Source organism: Acomys minous, assembly GCF_964271855.1.
Source record: "Acomys minous genome assembly, chromosome: 9".
NCBI classification, from domain to species: domain Eukaryota; kingdom Metazoa; phylum Chordata; class Mammalia; order Rodentia; family Muridae; genus Acomys; species Acomys minous.
In genome coordinates, this window is record NC_140490.1 from 62,257,863 (window position 1) to 62,265,224 (window position 7,362).

At 45.2% G+C, this 7,362-nt stretch overlaps 1 pseudogene across 1 annotated transcript; it reads right to left on the reverse strand.

The window, feature by feature from the left end:
• Window positions 1-278: 278 nt before the first annotated feature.
• LOC311605850 (small ribosomal subunit protein uS4-like) lies at window positions 279-887 on the reverse strand (annotated as a pseudogene). The gene has a single exon. The product of its transcript is annotated as a small ribosomal subunit protein uS4-like (transcript).
• Window positions 888-7,362: the final 6,475 nt, after the last annotated feature.

Here is a 7,362-nt window from a genome sequence, read left to right on the forward strand (position 1 = left end):
CTTCTGAATTCCATGTGTGTGTGCACCCCATCCCACTGTCTATGTGTAATAGTTTTATGTCGACTTGACTCAAGCCAAAGTCAGCTGAGAGGAAGGAACCTCAATTGAGAAAATGCTTCTATTAGATTGGGCTGTATAGGCTGGCCTGCAGGGCATTTTCTTTTTCTTTTCTTTTCTTTTTTTTTTTTCCTTTTCTCTTTTTCCTTTTTCCAAGTGTTAACTTTGATTTATTAGTCAACTGGAAAACTAGACAATCCTCAGTCCAGGGCAGTGTTAATTTAATCCTTGTCCTCATCATCACTAGCTCCAGCATCACCACGGCCCTTCTTAACAATCTTCCTCTTTCCCACGGCCTGGGTACCCAGCACCATCAGGAGAACAGAGGGAGAGGTCAACGTGCTTCTGGGAACCCAAACAGACAATGAAGGGTGAGGTGTTCACCACCACTTGCTTGCAGACCCTGATAAGACACTTGCAAGCATGGTGAATAGATCTGGCCAGGCCCAGTTTAAAGACCTGGGTCTGCAGCTGCCCCTCCAAGAAATCCTTAGTCTTCAGGCCAAGGATGTAATCCAGTTTCGTCTTGCCCTCGTCCAGCACCCCAACGCAAGCAAGTAGCCTCAGAAGAGTCCTGCCTTCAGAACGTCTCCTAGCGTCCTCTTCGTCCAGAGTAAACAATTCCCAGGTGGCTTTGCGGGTCTTGGCCAGGGTAAATCTGACTCAGCTCTGTTCCAGAGCCCTTACTCTCCGATCAGCTTCAAGTCCTGGTCAAGACACAAGTCTCCAAGGGTCTCTGTGGGTTTTACAACAAATCCAGCTTCTGGCAACAGCAACGTTGACTTCTCTGGGACCCCTGTGCCTTCCAACTCATGCTTACGACCCAGCATTTTCTTAGTGATTGACAGGAGACGCCATCGCTGGACTTGGTGGCCTTGGCTTCTACTAGAAAGCAGGCTGAGTAAGCCAGGGGAAGCAAGCTAGTAAGCAGCACACCTCCATGGCTTCTGCATCCAGCTACCGTCTCTGGGTCCCAGCCTCGCTTGAATTCCTGTCCTGACTTCCTCCAACAATGGGCGGTGATGCAAAAGCATAAGCCAAGTAAATTCTTTCTTCCCCAAGTTGTTTTGGCCATTATGTTCCATCACAGCAATAGTAACCCTAGCTAGGACACCACCACCCACTCCATAGACACAAATAAATAATGGAATTTTTTAAATTAAAAAAATGATGAAAAGGTTAATTTTTGTACACAGTGAAAAACACAGTAGTGACCCCAGGACCGGGCAGCTGAGGCAGGAGGATCTTCAGTTCAAGACCTACCTGGATTATGCAGTAAGATTCTGCCAGGCAGGGGTGACATATACCTTTAATCCCACTCTGGTTCCAGGCCAGCCTAGTCTACAGAGTGAGTGTCAGGACAGCCAGGGCTGCAGAGAGAAACCCTATCTCCAAACAAACAGATAGACAGAAAGACAGACAGACAGACAGGACAAAGTAAGTCCACTGAGCATGTGGCTCAGTGATGCTGCACATACCCGTCATGCAGTGCCAGAACTCAATGCCCACAGGGACACAATGTTAAAAGTTAAAAACTAAGAAGGGCATGTAATTTCAGCACTCAGGGAGGCAGAGGCAGGCGGATCTCTGTGAGTTCAAGGCCAGCCTGGTCTACAAAGTGAGTCCAGAACAGCCAAGGCTGCACAGGGAAACCCTGTCTCAAAAACAAACAAACAAACAAACAAAACACAAAGCAAAAAGTTAAAAACTATCATTAGCATGTTTTCCCTGCTTGTGCAACTTTAAAAAAAATAAACTGTGTGTGTGGCTGTTTCATACTGAAAGTATTTCCCTGCACTCTAGCTTTAATCAAAACTCAGCCTTTATGGCTGGCTTGACCGTGAGCAGAAAGAGTGCAGATGAACATGCCTTCTCTGTGGACACACTGGCTTCACAGCCGTCCCCTCCAGCTAACGCCTTGAACTCATGGCCGCTGGCAGCGTGCAGGTATTGGGTGATAGACACTGTGCAATGAGAAGAAAAGGATGCTGCTGGATAACGGGTGCTCAGCTGCCAAGGCAGACAGAGGCACAAAACAACAGCATCCATATGTGATGCTCAGTGTCATTTGTCTTGTAGAGCTCAGAAGACAGCATACTGGTAGTGACGTGCAGGAACAAAGCCACAAACCAAACCCAAGGAAAGCCCAGCATCAACAAAGGCAGGGCTTGTCTTTAAAGGACCAGGGTCATGGGTTTTTTTGTACAAATCTTGCTCATTATGTAAAGTATTCAGATGCTGCTCTCCCTGTGATTTTAACTATGTATGGAAAAGGGACATAGTATAATGTACTATATGTCCACAGGAGACATTCTTATATGCTTTTTTAAAAGTTTCTGCTGGGAATTGAACTCAGGACCTTTGGGAGAACATCAAGTACTCTTAACCTCCGAGCCATCTCTCCAGCCTCATTTTTCATTTCTTTATGAGACTATTCCAGCATTTCTCTTCTATCTCAAAATTCACATTATTGTTAATTATATTGCCGTATATGCTATAAAACACCACAGTGTTATCCAGGCGTGGTGGCACATGTCTGTAATCCCAGCATTCAGGGAGAGAGAGAGGCAGGCAGATCGCTGTCCAGACACTAGCCCAGTAGTTTAGACTTGGACTTTGGGACTAGATGCTTGGGGTTAAGTCCAGCCTACTTAATTCATTGATGAGATAACCTTTTACAAGTTACCTCATCTTTCAAAGTTTTTGGTTCTTTGTCCAGATAATGAGAGTGGTGTCTGCTTTTCCTCTCTCAGAATGAGAGCGGTGTATGCCCTGGCTAAGTGCCCAGTGGATAAGTAATAATCATTACTGTCCTAGCTAGCTGGAATTGTCAACTCGACCCAGTCTAGGGTCATCTGACAGGAAAGCCTCAGTTGAGGAATTGCTTGGAGCAGATTGGCATATGTAGGGAGAATCATCCTGATGGCTAGTTGTTGCAGGAGGGCAATGCCATACCTAGGCAGCTGGCCCTGGGCTGTGTAAGAAGGCTCCCTGATCATGGACTTGCAAGCAAAACACAGAGTAAGCTAGGAAGCAGACTTCCTCCATGCTTTCTGTTTCAGATGCCTGTCTTGAGTGCCTGCCTGCCTTCCATCAGTAACAGATGATGGCCTGTGACCTGGAAGTGTGAGCCAAATTAACCCCTTCCTTCCCAAGTTGCTTTGGTCATAGTGTTATCAGCACAACAGAGGTCAAACTAAGACACAGCATGTATCTGGAGCAACAAACTTAACTGGATGGACCAGCTCCTGTTCCAGCTTTTCATGGAGGCCACATTAGCATTGTGTTTACCTAATAAGCTTTTGCTTATTTATTGACATTTATTCTCTCGGTTTTGTGCCTGGGGTTGGGGGGAGGGTTGCCTGGGGGGGGGGTGGAACTCATGGATGCCTCCTGGAAGCCAGTTACATGCTATAGCTCCATTTAGTTATTGTCAGTTACTACTGTTATTTTCCCATTTCCTCTTTTTCTTTGGAAACTCAAAGACCAGGATTAGTATAATGTTAGATTTTGGGAGCCCTGCTTTTTTTCCATGTGCTCCCACAGGTGAAACAACAGCGGGTACTCCCGGAGCTTGCACGTGAAGGGCCTGCATGCAATGTGGTCAGGCTAGCCCAGGTGTCCCTGCATGCTGACCAAAGGTAAACAGAAGCACATGTTGGGAAGATGCATAAGACCCTGCTTCTTAGGCTGTGACCCATGAAACCTGCCCCAGCTTTGTTCCGCAGATTGCCATAACACCTAGCTTGTTGGAACCCAAGCCCCAGTGCACCTGGATTCCCTTATCTCGTTTATTATTATTAACTGCATCAAAACACCTCGTGGGGCTTAAAGGAAGGGGCAGACTGTGACCTCTCCTCAGAGTGTGGTCCCACCAGGAGACCGAATGATTTTTAAAAGTTCCTCTACTTGCATGCTCTGCCTTAATTGATATTTCCCTTTTAAAAACATCTTGCCTCGGGAAGGGCGCCCCAAAGAGGATATTAGGGATTATGTTGGAATAAAAACAGGAACTTGTTTTCCTGTTCCTCTTTGGTCTCCCCGTCCCCCAGCTAAGGGGAAAAAAAATCTTCTTGGAATGTGGAAAAGAAATGAGTTTAAAGATGCTAATTTCAAATACCGCATTGCTGCTCTTCCACGGCCAAAAATCAGCCCAATAACAAAAGCCTAAAACTTCTTAGTCTTGTGGTAAGAGACAGAGGCGTGGCCTGGGTGATATGGCTGTCCTGAACCGGGGAGGGTATATGAACACATACATAGACCCTTAAGCAGACTTCTCAAAGAAGGAGAAAACTTCTTTGAGGAGGCCCGGATGACCCCTCCCACCGTCCTGACCATAGTTCTAACCCTAATAGAAGTTTCTGCCTCCCAGGGATTTCACTCAGTAGTAACAAATACAGGGATGCCCTGAGCGCTCCTGCCTGGATGCTTACCCATCGGCTACCTGAAAATGGTCTCCCATGATTCTATTCCACTGTCCTCCAACCTCTGAAAGAAGGGGGGACCTCTGCAGAGAAGGCAAAAGATTGGACTTCAGGATAGAGCCAAGCCACATACAGCAAGGCCAACAACTAAGTTGCCAAGCTCAACCCCCTGTGGCCACCTCCAATCCAGTGCCTTCATTTTAGGCCAAAGGTGCATTAGTGCAAAATGAGTGTGTACTTTCACAGTGTATAGCCCTGCAGAGCTAGAACAAGGCCAGCCTAGACTCGTGATAGTGAAAACCCAAGGGACAGTGAACATTGGCCCCACCTACCAGTCCTCTATGCCCCAGTGACATGAATACACCAAAAGCTCAGGACCACTTTGGGGACTGGTAAAAGCTAGGCTCCTCCACCTGCAGTATTTCCTCATATAGACTCTTACACTAAGCAAATCATTCTACATATTAAAAAATGTAATATGGCCCAATTTATGAAGAACTTTATAGCCAGAGTGTAAAAATAGCGTATCCAGACCATTTTATGAAAGAGCCAAAAGACACAGTAAATTAAGATTGATTTGCATGAAACTTTGCAGACACCAACATAATATACTTTTTATAAAAAAGGAAACACACTTTGTTTGAACTCTGTAGTGTTGCATTAGATCGCTCCCCTGTCTGTAGTCTACTCCTGTTCCCAATTTAGCACCTGTAAACTGCCATGGAAATTGTACATAAAACGTATGTTTCATATTGAAAAAGTAGGAAGCTTGCTCTAAGTGAGGCTCGGTGTTTTATTATAAATTATTGAGCTCACACCTTGCAATCCTTTCTGGGTCTTTTTGTTTCTTGCTTGCAAAATTTGTAGTTGTCAACTGAGTCAGTCAGGGGAGCCCAGAGGCATGAGCAGCATCAGGGAGCATGGCAATGAGGCTGATAGAATGAGTTTGGGACCCAGCCTTCTGATTTAAGTTCTTTAATTTCTCCTACTTAAGGTTTCCCCAATGTTTCTGTTAAACAAATGGGAAAAGCAGAACGGACTGTGGCGGTGGCAGCAATGACTCTGACCCCTGGGGCCGTGGCTGGTTGGGCCTCATGCAGATGAGCTGGGCACATGAGTACGGGAGGTTATTGTCTGAGGCTTTCTTCTTTACCACCAAAGGGGGTAACAGATTTACTGACAAAGGATCTGAAAGCTAAGGGGCCACTAAGTCGCAGAAATACTGGCATACTGAAGTTCATGGCCACACCGTTCAAGTTAGCTAAACTATGGAGCCAACCTAAATGTCCACTGACAGAAGGCTAGATAAAGAAAATGTGCCACATATGCACAGCGGAATTTTTCAGCCGTAAAGGTGAACTTGTGTCGTTTTTCAGGAAAGCGATGCAACTGAAGATATTAAGTGAATTAAGCCAATCTCCAAAAAGACAAATGCTGTGTGTTATCTCTCATATGTGGTTCGCAGGTTTTATATGGATCCATAAAAATGTGTCTGTGCATGGCATTGCAGCGGAAGGGAAACTGTCTAAGGAAACAACTGGGGACCAAGGGGAGGAGAAGAGGTGAGAAAATGGAGTAGGAGAGAGCAGAGGATACGTGGACATACATGAGTACATGTATATGAAACACTATACCATGTGTGATGGGTATATACAGTGAAAATATTTATAAAGGAAAAAAAAAAAGAAGTCATGCTTACCAGTGCCAACTCATCTGGCACTTTCTTTGGTCTTTACTTTCAAAATCCTTTTCTGCCTTTGTCTGTCTCTGCCTCCCTCCCTGTATCTGTTCCTCTGCTTCTGTCTCTCTCCTTTGGTTTAGTTGGTATGTAAGATGTAGAGTCCTTCAGAGCCCAGAGGTTTGTCATAGTGTGCCTAGCAGGCAAGGCAGCAGAGCATGTGATGGTAGCCCCGAGCTGCTGGAGAACACACTTTAAACTTTTTTTTAAATGTTCATTTATTGTGTATGTGCTTATATGTATATGCACACTCGATATAGAATTACAATGCATATGTGGCAGTCAGAAGACAACTTGTAGGAGTTGGTTCAGACCTTTTACTATATGGTTTTGGGGGCTCAAACTCCAATCACCAGGCTTGGCAGCAAGTGCCTTGACTTGTTGAATCATCTCATGGGCCCAGGAGCCCACATTTTAGCCAGCCCATATCTGCCCACCTGTTCTTGAGTCCTGTGTCTCAGGCTCTGTGGCACAGGGAGCAACACCTTAAGAGTCGCTGCCACACTCCAGAGTACACTGCCTCCATTTAATAAATGCACCCCAATTACCCAGGATTTATACCTTGGTGAAACAGTGAGAGATGGTATCTCCTAAGCATACATGCCAGGCAAGATGTACCCTTTCCAACAGGACTCAAATTCATCTTCCACTCTGGTTTCTTGGGTCTTTCTACTTGTGTCTAGAATATTAGTGAAAAGCATAGCATGTCATTCACAGGAGTGAGTTTCAAAGGTACTAAAGTACCCCAAAAATGTTATCACTAATTCGAAAAGTTCTTGAGGGAAAAGTTACAATGTCCTTTCCTCTCAGGTATACTCCAAGTCTGTTGCTCAGTTACTCTGATGCACAAGACATCAATAGGCAGGTGGCCGACTAGGAGTCAGATAGCTGTGTTTTTCATGAGACTCCAGATGGCCGACTTCTAGATGAAATCCTGCCCCTCAAATATGAATTTCTCATTCTTTATTTCTCACTTTAAAAAAAAATTACTAGTTAAATAGAAAAATGCCAAGTTTAACCACTCAGGTGACTTATGAAATGAAATGAAAGTGGAAAGCCTAGCTTGCTTTTATCTTTTTCCCATTTGAGGCGGGGGTTGGAGGTGGGGGGAGGGCTAGCACACTTCTGAATCTGTTTGAGCTC